The following is a 12,651-nucleotide window of genomic DNA, read 5'->3' on the forward strand; positions in this document are numbered from 1 at the left end:
ACATTATGGTCCATGGAGACCATCCGTACCCCAAAATTTCTAGAATGAAATAGAATTTCATCAACACAGTTGATCTTCAAGAATATTTGATAGTTGAAAAAGTTGCAGTACAATGATTGAATACTACATTTCATATGAACAGCAGTTTTCATGAGACTGAAATAGTGAAAAACTGTGAGTTTTATGCTAATCTCAATAACTCGTTCTTTGGAAGAATCAAATGGCTCTGTTTCCATAGCAACCATATGTAATTAGTAAGAAAAGTATTTTTTTCAGATGATTTGTGCAATTTTTCATCAAAATCTGAGACTATCATGTTTTGGTCACTGCCTGATCCTTAGGCAGACTGGCACTTAAAAGAAATCTTATACATCAAATGATTATCTTTTCCTCTCTGTTTTCTATTGTTACATTGATTATGTGGTCAATGCATGGTAGCTTATGTTTAGAACATTTCAAAAATTATTTACATAAAGAATAAATGTCTTTACTCATAGTTGAATATATATTAACATTGTTAACTCCGTTATTTAAAAAGGACAATATTCATTCTTTTGATTGCAATTTTGTACCAGTATTAAAAACCAATGAATTTGGAAAATAAGCATTTCTTAGGATAAATTGTATCTCGTATGTTATGTTTTAGATATCTGTATAATATGTCAAGTTCTAAATCTTTTCTGCATATTTAAAGAATGCCAATATCTTCCAATGCTTTTAATTAGAAATCTTAAAGATAGTATATTAAACTTGGTTTCTCGACTATATTACTCAAGATATGAGCAAAATAAAATGTTCAGTTATTGTTTATTTTCACAGACAGAAAAAAAATAACACATTTTCTTATCCTTCAGAAATGCTAAGGATCTTTTAGTCCCATTTTAGTTGTAATTGGGCCTGACCAGTGGATTTCGCAAGGATGATTTGAAAACGTTTATTACCACTTAAACAAACAACAAGTTTAACAATAACTCACGTGTCTAGTATGGTCAGTCAAGATTAAAGATCAAAGTTAACAGTAACCATTATAAAAAGAAATGAGGTTTTGGCTGATTAAAGTTAATAAAAAAGGAAACTTTTAAACCAAAAATTATAAAAAACTGCTATCTTTTTTTTTCAAGAAAAACCATTTATAAACTAAATTATAATATATATATACATCGTATGACATCTTCTTAAAATCAATAATATTAAAAAGAAAGAAAAAGCCTCCCAGATTCTTACATGACAATGAATATTTAATAGAGAATAAAAATTCATCACAAAATACTTTAATCATAAACGAATTAACCCCATTTAATGCTATAATCTTTTTTTTTCATACTTAAGTAAAACATTACTCGAAAAATAAAATATCAGTCACTTCAAATTCCTCTCATTTATTTTACATTAACTTATGAACTATTTTGTAAGAATGTGTTTACCATAATTTTTAATTCAACATAAACATTTATAAAAAATATATACATACATGCATCAAAAATTAAAGAAGCCACTTAAATACTTACAATGTAAAATGTAAAACCTTTAGATGTTTTTGTAAATGAGATCTGGCTTTGTTGAACGAAAATAAATGTTTAACAGAGAAAAAAAAATCATCGTAAAAAATGTTAACTATGAAATTTGAGCAAAATAAAATGTTCAGTTATTGTTATTTTCATAGAAAGGAACAAAATAAAATAGCATACTTTTCTAAACTTCAGATATTCTAAAAATCTTTTAGTCCAACTTTGGTAGACATTGGATCTGACCAGGAGATTTAGAAGAGATGATTTAAAAAAGTTTATGACCACTTCAACAAACAATAAGTTATACATTTAGCAATATCTCACGTGTCCATATAAAAAAGAACATGTGGTATGATTGCCAATGAGACAACTCTCCACAAGAGACCAAATGAGACATAATATTTGTAGTATGGTCAGACAAGCTTAAAAGATCAAAGTAAACAGTAACCATTATAAAAAGAAATGAGGTTTTGGCTGATTTAAAGTTAGAAAAAAAGAAAACTTTTAAACAGAAAATTATTGGCAAACTAATGTCTAATAACACCTTTGGTATTATAGTACGGCATTCGATTTGACAATCAATAAGGCAATACCCAGGATATTCACACACCTTCAATCTAAAAAAAAACTTAAACAAAAAAGAAAATTACAAAAATACTGAACTCCGATGTAAATTCAAAACAGAAACTTCCTAATCAGATGTTAAAATCAAAAGCGCAAACGTATCAAACGAATGGATAACAACTGTCATATTCCTGACATGGTACAGGCATGTTCTTATGTAGAAAATTGTTAATTTGACCTGGTTTATAGCTAGCTAAACCTCTCACTCGTAATTCCATTATATTGACAATGATGTACGAACAAAACAAACAGACATAATAGGTAAAAATTGCAAAAATAGGGGTACAACTGTCAACATTCTGTTATAATCTTAATCACTATAAAAACAAACAAATATGTATCAAAGAAGCACAAAAAAAGCATATAGACAAAGCACATTAGCAAAAATGAAAGACAAGAATAAAAATATTTACCATAGAACAATAACACAATGATCGGATGTATAAGAACAGTGACACGCCATCAATGCGTTCTTTTATTTCAACAACAAAAAACAAATTTTTTTTTATAAAAATGAAATATATAATGTAAACATCATAAGACATCTTAAGATCAATAAGTTTAAACAAAAAACAAAAGCATCAAAGATTCTTATAGAAAATAAAAGTTCATCACAAAGTACTTTAACCATAAATGAGTTAACTCCATTTAAAGCTATTATCTTCTTAATTTATATTTTTTTTTATACTTAAAGTAAAACGTTATTCGAAAAATAAAATATTAATTATCAATCACTTTAAATTTTACAATCCCCACGACATCCCCCCCCCCCCCCCCCCTCCCCACGTTAACTGATGAACTTTTTTGTTAGAAAGCTTTTACCATAATTCTTTATTTCAACATAAACATTTTTAAAAGAAAATATGTATACATGCATTGTATATTAAAGCAAAACATTTTAATTTCTTGTAGATGGAATCTTGCTTTGTTGAACGAAAATGTATTTTTAACAGAGAAAACAAATCAGCACAAAAGACTTTAACTAGACAAGTTGTGATTTGATTTTATTGCTTTCTTTTCTGATATGAACTATATTTTTTGTATGATTGATTTTTATCATAAACAGTCTTTATATAAAAACTCATATACACCATAAAGCACCTTCTTGAATACTTGGAATGTAAAAAAAAAACATTTGGATTTCTTGTATAATGTTTTTCAACCTAGGTGGCCGAGTGGTCTAGCGCGTCGGGCACAGTGCAAGGCGATTTGGTGCCTCGATATCTCAGTAGCATGAGTTCGAATCCCGGCGAGGGAAGAAAAAAAAATTTGCTAACGCAAATTCACAGATCTAACATTGTTGGGCTGTTATTAAGACGAATTATATATACAGAATCTATTTTCAGCCTTGTATCACCATCACTGCTGGTGATCCGATGGATTGAATCTGTTGTAGAGTCGTCACTGGTTCAGACATACTTATATATATAAATATGTATATGTACATAAAGCACCTTCTGGAGTACTTGGAATGTAAAACAGAAACAATCGGATTACTTGTCAATGAGATTATGGTTTTGTTTTGCTTAAAAATGAATTTTCAACAGAGAGAAAGAAAATTTCATCATAGAAAACTTTTAAAACAAGCTACCTTGATTTAAGGATGCAAAAGGACATCATTTTATTATTTCTTTTTATATTTAAATTAAAATATGTTGGTAATATTACTCAAAAAGTTAATAATTGCGTATACAGGAACATTCTTATTTCCCAAGTTTCCTTTTTTGATAAACATTTCTTCCCTAAAATTAATAAATGATCTTTTTTTTAGACATCTAACACAGAAGAACTACTTGCATGGGTTTCAAGTGTTATAAGTTATACAATAGGTGAGATTTTATTTCACTTAACTATTTAATATGCTAAAGTGAATTTAAATATCTTATGTTAAAACAATTTGGGTAGAAAAATGATACTTCAAAATCAAAATAACAAGAAAATAAAGAAAATAACTAAAATAAATAAAATAAATAAAATAAATAAATAAACATAATAAAAATAAATAAAATAAATAAAATTACTAAAATTAATGAACTTAATAAAAATAATAAAAATAAATCAAATAGAAATAATTGAAAAAAATGAAATAAATGAAATAAATAAAATAATAAAAATAAATAAATAAAATAAATAAATAAATAAATAAATAAATAAAAAAATAAATAAATAAATGAAATAAATAAAATAATAAAATAAAAATAAATCAAATAAATTAGATGAATTAAAATAAATTCAATAAATAAAACAAAATAAAATTAAGAAAAATAAAATTAAGAAAAATAAAATAAAATAAATAAATTAAATAAATAAAATAAATAAATAAAATAAATAAAATAAATAAAATAAATAAAATAAATAAAATAAATAAAATAAATAAAATAAAATGAATAAATAATAAACTTTTGTTACATCCATTATTTATTTTTATAGATAAGATTGCAAAAATTGTATAACTTCGAGGATGGTTTCCACATTGTAAAAGTTTCTGTTTTAATTCTACATTTGTCAAATGTAGTATTTGGTGATACATTTCTTTTAAATTTGTACTTAAGGAATTGTCCTCCATTGGTAGTTTGTTAAGAATTTCCCTCTCCATTCTTATTTCTGGATCTGCTTTAGATATACTACAAGAATAAGTTTCCTGATTTGTTACCAACGAGTATGGGTAGTGATTCAACTCTCCAATCACAGATTCTCTTATTGCCTCTGTAAAATGTTTGAAAAGGGTTGGTTAAAAAACCCAGCTACAGGCTAAAAGATTAAAATAGGTGTGCAAAATAATAACAGTTTTTTTTTCAAGTACATGTATAACCGTTTTTATCATAATCAATTTACATGGTTTAAAAGAAATTTTATATAGTTAGAGAGAAAGAGAAAAGTATAAATTATACAATTTTGTATAAATGTATAAATGTATATAGATATTGTTATTATTATTTTTGTTGTTGTTGGATATATTACAGTGAAGAACAATAAAGATTAATTTTATCCAATATTTAGTAGATAATGATAGTATGAATTATTTCCATAGTTATGTCATTATTTTTAAATATTATGATGATAAAAACCTGTTAATGTTTAGGTCTGATTTTGATGAATTTCAAAGAAGAAAATATCTGATATTATTTTTTTGACACTATAATTTATGACTGTGAATAGAAACTACAAACAGCTGAAAGTAAAAGAAACTTTTTAAGATGATTCAATAATATGTATATAATGTTTATATGTTGTTGTTTTTCTTTCTATTGTCATATGGAAAGATTATATGATTTCATTCCTTTTTTTTATTATGTTTAAATTATCTTTTTAAAGTTTGAATTTTATGTTAAAACTATATATCTCAGGTGATTAATTTTAATATGCGCATTTTTTTTTTAAATGAGGTTATAATGTTTCAAATCATTCCATTTATACTTTTATATTATAGTAATATCATATCACATGTATCATCTCAGACGTGTACAGTACTACTTCAATATAGTTCGTCATTAGACGAGATGTTTTACTGTCTCAATACAGTTTATGTTTTATTTAACATATTATATGTCATGTATGTAGTACTTTCATGTAAAGTTTTTATTTACAAATTTATCTTTCTCAAATGTTAAAGATTTTTCTTAACTTAATTCATATATTTTAATAACATGTAGGAAGAAAATTTAAATGAATATTTATGTTTAAAATGAGGCAAAAACAATTGGTGTTTTTATTTTAACGGTTTTGTAATGTGCAACAAGAAAATGTTAACTTTATTTATATTTGCACATGAAGTGTTCAAAAAAGATGTAATATATGGTGCTACAATAAATTGTCATGTATATATGTTTTTATGTTGTTAAAATAAAAATTTGAATTTTGTTGTTTGTTATTTTGATAATTTATGTTGTAACAGAAGTACCTGCAATGATGATAGATAAATGTATGTTGGCATCACCTGACGGCCGGAGGGTGATCATACACTGACACACCAAGTCCGAGTGGGATAACTATTTTACATCCCAGCTCTTCTACACTAGATGAAAATACATTCACGCTTCATAACATCAAGTTCAGAATGCCATACAATAATTATAATATACTTTATATATTACTATATAGTATATATCCTTTATGAGCCCCGGTTACAACGTTTAAATACGTTAAATTAACAGTGAGTTTGTATCCAGTTGTCCCAGTGTAAAGGTATGAATCGTGGCTTCATATGCTAAAGGTCTTGAGTTCCATTCCCCGCTTAGACACTGGAAATTTAGTGGATTTTTCCTACATAATTTTGAAAGTTAGTCTTTATTTCGCTTAAATATAATCTAAGTTTTATTGTGTGTTTGACATTCACGCCAAAATGTTACAGAACAAAAGAAAGCATGCAGAACAAAGAACTCAAGGTAAGGTGATCTAGTAGATCCGACTCAGATCACCCCTGTTAGAACAAAGGAGTTGGGATGTAGGACTAAATAACATGATTATTTCCCAACTTAAAGTGAACCGGGAAAAGTCATGGAAGTCCAGTCTCTTGCTATACCAATTACTTAATAAAATTTTAATGTTCATATAATTACAAAATGAATTGAAAAATAAGCGACACCGTATCTTTAACGATCCTTTTCGCGATCTCATAAAAGTGGTACCCGATCTTTTTAAGCTACTTCAAAATTATTTTTAGAGCCATTGAGACATTATTATACGACATGGTTCACAGAAAAGAAATTTATTCATTGCTATAATGAAAACACATGTTTGTTTACATTTTGTTTTGTCATTAAAATGTTGGGGAACAATCTGACTTTTGTAGATGTTTTAAAAACAGTGATAATTAAACCTAGATTTTCTAAGATATTGATCATGATGTGTAACTATTTGTAAAGACAATGTATTTCCTTCTTCAACATTTGTCCTCATATTTCAATAAATTTGATTATATGTTGACCTTGCATGTGTCTTCCCGATAAGATTCCCTTCACGATCCCTTACCAGATCTTTTATGATCCTATCGCAATACTTGACCACCGTTACTTATAAATTCTTTCACGATAATCTTTCTCGAAATACCGAATGACAGCCGTGTGTATTGTACCGTTCCGGAGCAACTGATATCAATGCGCTGATCATTTTTTATCAAAGTTATTTTATTTAATATTTTGTATTTTATTCTACGTTTAATTTTTCAAATTTTATACTTCTCTTTTTAACAATTGGAGAATAAGCCTTGTCGATAATGTTATGAAAAATGTATTAAAAATGATGATATCTATTATTCCAAATACTATCTCACGTTCTTCCTTTGTTGACCAGTTGTATAGAAATATGGTCATCTTTGTTAAATCGGAACGTGCATTTGGCTGTGCGGGATGTGTATATACGCCGTCACGCCCATTCAAAATGTGGATGTTAATTATATCCGATGCTGTATGTTTAAGACCCCTTGTAACAACTATTTGAGGGTCTGTACATGGTGATGGCCTTGTAAAAGGCAAAACTGGTTCCCCTCATCCAAAATATTTTTTTTTCCAGTTACAGACAGACTGAGTCCTGACCTCTCCCCGGTAGATACACTTGGCAGAACCTAGTTATTAAAAATATTTGTTAATTCAATGTGTTCTTTTCCTGAATATGAATGAATTATATGCAACAGCAATACTATTTTAATTGAAATATAAAGCTTAATACTCACACGATTCCGCGAATAATGTTAAACAATGTTAAAATAATATAAATAAAGTTTCCTTACATGTAACACCATTAACAGCATATACCAATGTCAGCGAAATTAAAGCGATTAAACGCGTCCAGAATGTTTCATTCATTTTCAGTACTGCAACAACTATCAATGGAATGAAGATGATTAAAAGTGATTAGATTTACTTAATAGCACTATCTTTAAAGTGTTCTTCTGAGGTACTGATTTCTTTCACTTGAAGTGATAAGATTTGAAAAGTGTCATATGCATTATCAAAAAGAACGCCCCAATCTTCTTGATTTATTACAATTTGTTTATGTTCAATTAAATAGTGAAGGCGGAGTGTGTATCTACTAATATATATCTCTGTTTTGTGCTAATATTCCGTTTCAAAAAATAAAACGGCGACACACATGCGAAGGGACTTTAGCTATGGCAAGCCGTTTTATATTTATTCCATTTTCAAGATATCTTATAAAATGAATAAGTTATCTGATAAACAATTGAGATATCTTATAGATAGAATAAGCTATCTTATATTTTACGTTGTCACTGTGCTCTTCGTTTGCTCATGTGTGTCCATGGTTGAACTACAGGTAGAAGTTATTGCATCCGTTTTTTTTTATATCAGCGGAATGAAGTCGTGCAATTTTCGTGGCTAGGACGTAGAAGTAACGTAGTAAGGTCGTACTGAGGACGACAATCGCGTAGTAGCATTGTACTATTGTCTTCCTCATCGTAGTATAATCGTATCAATATCGTAGTAGAAGCGTAATAAAGACGTAGTGAAATCGGATAAGTCGCAGTGAAATCGGTAGTAAGGTCGCATGTCTGTCTGTCCGGCGTAAATATGTCGCACCGTAACTTGAGAATGACTTATCCAAATTTCATGAAACTTAACATAGTTGTTTCTTATGATGGTCAAACGATCTGTATACTTTTTGGTGAAAATAAGATTAAAACATTTTGAGTTACGGGACTTAGTTACTAAAACAGGTGTGTGTTTTTTTTTTCATATGTCGCGCCGTATCTCAAAAACAATTAATGATTATTGCTTAAAACTTTACACACTTCTTAGTTATATTAATCTTAAGATCTGTATACTTTTTGGTGATGATTCAAAATTTTATTTTAGAGATATTGAGTATTTTGTTAAAAAAAGGGGAGGGGTTTTTCATATGTCGCGCCGTATCTCAAAAACAGTTTATGATTATTGCTTAAAACTTTACACACTTCTTAGTTATATTAACCTTAAGATCTGTATACTTTTTGGTGATGATTCAAAATTTTATTTTTGAGTTATTGAGTATTTTGTAAAAAAAAGGGGGAGGGGTTTTTCACATGTCGCGCCGTATCTCAAAAACGATTTATGATTATTGCTTAAAATTTTACACACTTCTTAGTTATGTTAATCTAAAGATCTGTATACTTTTTGGTTTTGATCCAAAATTTTATTTTTGAGATATTGATTTTTTTTTTTAAAGGGGGGTTTTCACATGTCGCGCAGTATCTCAAAAACGATTTATGATTATTGCTTAAAATTTTACACACTTCTTAGTTATATTTATCTAAAGATCTGTATACTTTTTGGTTTTGATTCAAAATTATATTTTAGAGATATTGAGTTTTTGTTAAAAAAAGGGGGTTTTCGCATGTCACGCCGTATGTCAGAAACTATTCATGCTTATTGCATAAAAATTTACACACAAGACGACGGGCGTATCATGCGCTCATAGCGCAGCTGTTTATTCATTATCGAAGACACTAATTTATTAAATACAAAATTATTGTATTCTATTGGCGCTTAGTAATCTTCAACAGCGTATTTCTTTTTCAAAAAAAATTTCATAAGAATTAAATTTACAACATGACAAACAGTTTTTAGCTCTATTTTAGAAAATGTAATTTAAACTTGTTAAAATGAAGTTAGTATAAACTTTGTCAAAGAAAGCTTTTAGAATTCCTTTTTTTTTTAATTTGTCTTTTAACGTAGATTTATGATGCATGTTTCTATACATAGTATGCGACGCGTAGCAGTTTATAAGTAGTTGTTCTCATGTATGCATTTGATACAGTGCATTTATTATCAATTTAAAATGTAGATTCATATATTTATATGTCGTTAATACAGACAAAAAGATCTTATCATGTCAAAATCATGATACAACAGGAAATTTGCATATGCACGGTCTGAACACAAGAATTTACAGAATAAGCATATTTCTTACTGAATAGAGAAAAATGGCCAAAAGAATTACAGAATACAGAAATGTAAAACCCACCCACCCCCCTTTTCCCCCCTAATCCAGACCCTCATATATCATTGTGACGGATAGTTTTGTTTGTTCTATTTAACTGTTTTTATTTTCGAAAAGAATATTTGTAAAAGGTGTTGTTAATAAATGTAACGGACAATATATACCATGCCCTCTCAGCCGACGTCATAATTTCATTTTTAATGAAAGAAAGTATTTAAAAGCTTCTCTCCCTGTGCAATATGATTTATTAAACTAATAAGGCAGAGCAATTTTTATGACTACTTGCATAATTGTTTATTCGTATTAAATTCTGTATCAAATTTATATTAATAATAAAAGTTTCAGTTCTTTAATATTGAAAACGGGTTAAAATTATTTATTTGCATTAATATTGATATAAAAACATCCAGTTCGTTTTTTTTTGTGGTTTTTTTTTGTAGATCTAAGAAAGAAAAAAATCTCTGTTACACTAAAACAATTGACCAATTAAAATTGTCACATGGTGTCTTCTTATGTCGTCTGAATTACAATGTAAGTTATTGATCTGTAATTTATATATTCGCCATCCGTAATTATTATCTAAAATGTTTATTTGGCATGCCATACTCGATAAAAGTGCGGACGTTAAAGAAAACACTCTTCACAAAAACATGAACGAAGATTAAATTCCACGGAGATTACATTTCGATGATTTCGTCATTCATAAAACATAATACGCGAATCTTAAGATCTGTATTAAAATTGAATGTTGACACCGATATCGATCTGTTGGATGTAGAATTTATTTTCAAAATAGGTGTTTGTTTAGGATATACCATTCCACGGAGATTACATGCTTAACAAATCTCTGCAGTTTTCAACTTTGTTTAGTTTTCAAGACTGATATGATTTGGAATAAATGACGATTGAACAAAATTATTTATGGTAACCTTATAAACAAAATTATTTATGGTAACCTTACAATCAAATTTAACTCATATCACACTCTATGTTGTGCTAAATATTTAGTCTTGCTTGGTCTTCTATCCGTTAACGGGAATTACAGGTTTACGAAGAAAACATTATGACGGCCGGTCCGATCACTATCGTTTCGCAATATGTACTAAACTTTATAAAAATTAAAAATATAGATAATAAAGAAATATAAAAAATCTCAGATATAAGTATAAAAAGCTACGGGTATATAACTCGAAGTCGTTAGTTTTGCTTTGTTACGGTGGGACAAATCAGCGTCAAAAAATGGGCGCTTTACCGGAGAACCAGTGAGTAGCGCAAAGCTAACAAAACCTGCGTTTCAGGAGTAAGTGCATGGGACCTATTTGTATCATGTTTTATATCTGGTACTATTGCCAATGTTATTTCATTGATACTGTGTCTATCCAGTCTGTATCTGGATATAATATCCATTTCATTTTCAAAATGATCAAACGAAGAAAGTGTGGTTCTAATATTGAAGATTCTTCTTTGTCTTCTAACATTTGCGGCATCTGGATCGAGAATAAAGCCATCTTAGATATGGTTTAATTCATATTCGCGGAAAAACTACGATCGAGATACGACTGGGTATAGCTGTAGTAAGTTACGCCAGGATTTACGTATTATTTACGCTCATCTTAACTTACGACGGCTTTGTGAAACGGTACCCTAAACCTTTTTCAACAAATTTTTACTTTAAGTTCTGACTTCGGTCTTATCCCATGTTTACAGTTTCAGTTTAAGGTATGGTTTGGCACTAGACCTTTTTTTAGCCCCTTCCAAAAATGCATGTGCCTTCCTCCGTCATGACATATTGTGTCATTGAGTCTTTGTTCCTCTATTTCATTTTGTTTTTGTTGTAAATATAAATCAGTCTGTATGTTTTCATATTTGCTTTTTCTTTACACTCGTCGTTTTGGAAATTAAAAAGAAGATGTGGTATGATTGCTAATGAGACAACTCTCCACCAGAGACCAAATGACACAGAAATTGACAACAATAGGAGAAGACGTTACTTAGTTGAAAAACTTGTGTCTAATCCATTTGTCATTTTTGAACAATAAAATATGTTTAAACTAACAACTATAGGTCACCGTACGGCCTTCGAAGCTAGAATACAGTGTTGCTATTTACTGAAGTTACTCTTAGACTAGTAGTTCTGTACTGTTTTCTTAATGTTGGAGGGCCATACTATTTTTTTGACGGTGTTGTCCATGTACCATTTTGTAGATCGTACTTCTTGGGCATATGTTTTATAGCGACACGCAACTAGAACTTTGGCTATTTTTCAGTTTAAGTTGTCGTCAGCTAGCAATTTATCTATGCTTTTTTTCGGGCTGATTACAGATGTTGTTCAATAGTCAAGTACTCGGATATGTAGTTGGGCTTCTACTGGTAGTATTCCGTTTAGGATGTTGATAGTAACATCTGCTACATAAGTTGGTAATGAGAGTATGAGCTTATGTAGCTTTTTCTGGAAGTTTTCGATTAATTCTGGTGAACTTGTTTTTGGTAGTTTTAGCTCTTATCCATAGAGAAGTACTGGAGATACGTAACACGAATGACCGAATGACACTTGGAATGACCGTATGACAGATGAAATTTTAAT

The 12,651-nt window shown here is 28.9% G+C and overlaps 1 long non-coding RNA gene across 1 annotated transcript in view; it reads right to left on the reverse strand.

The window, feature by feature from the left end:
* Nucleotides 1-8,044, reverse strand: part of LOC127714598 (uncharacterized) — a 53,969-nt gene extending 45,925 nt beyond the window's left edge. The window contains exon 1 of the long non-coding RNA XR_007987808.1: nucleotides 7,861-8,044. This is a non-coding gene — a long non-coding RNA (uncharacterized LOC127714598). The remainder of the gene's footprint in view (nucleotides 1-7,860) is intronic.
* Between the last annotated feature and the right edge of the window lie 4,607 nt (nucleotides 8,045-12,651).

This window comes from Mytilus californianus, unplaced genomic scaffold (genome assembly GCF_021869535.1).
Source record: "Mytilus californianus isolate M0D057914Y unplaced genomic scaffold, xbMytCali1.0.p SCAF_9, whole genome shotgun sequence".
Classification (NCBI taxonomy): domain Eukaryota; kingdom Metazoa; phylum Mollusca; class Bivalvia; order Mytilida; family Mytilidae; genus Mytilus; species Mytilus californianus.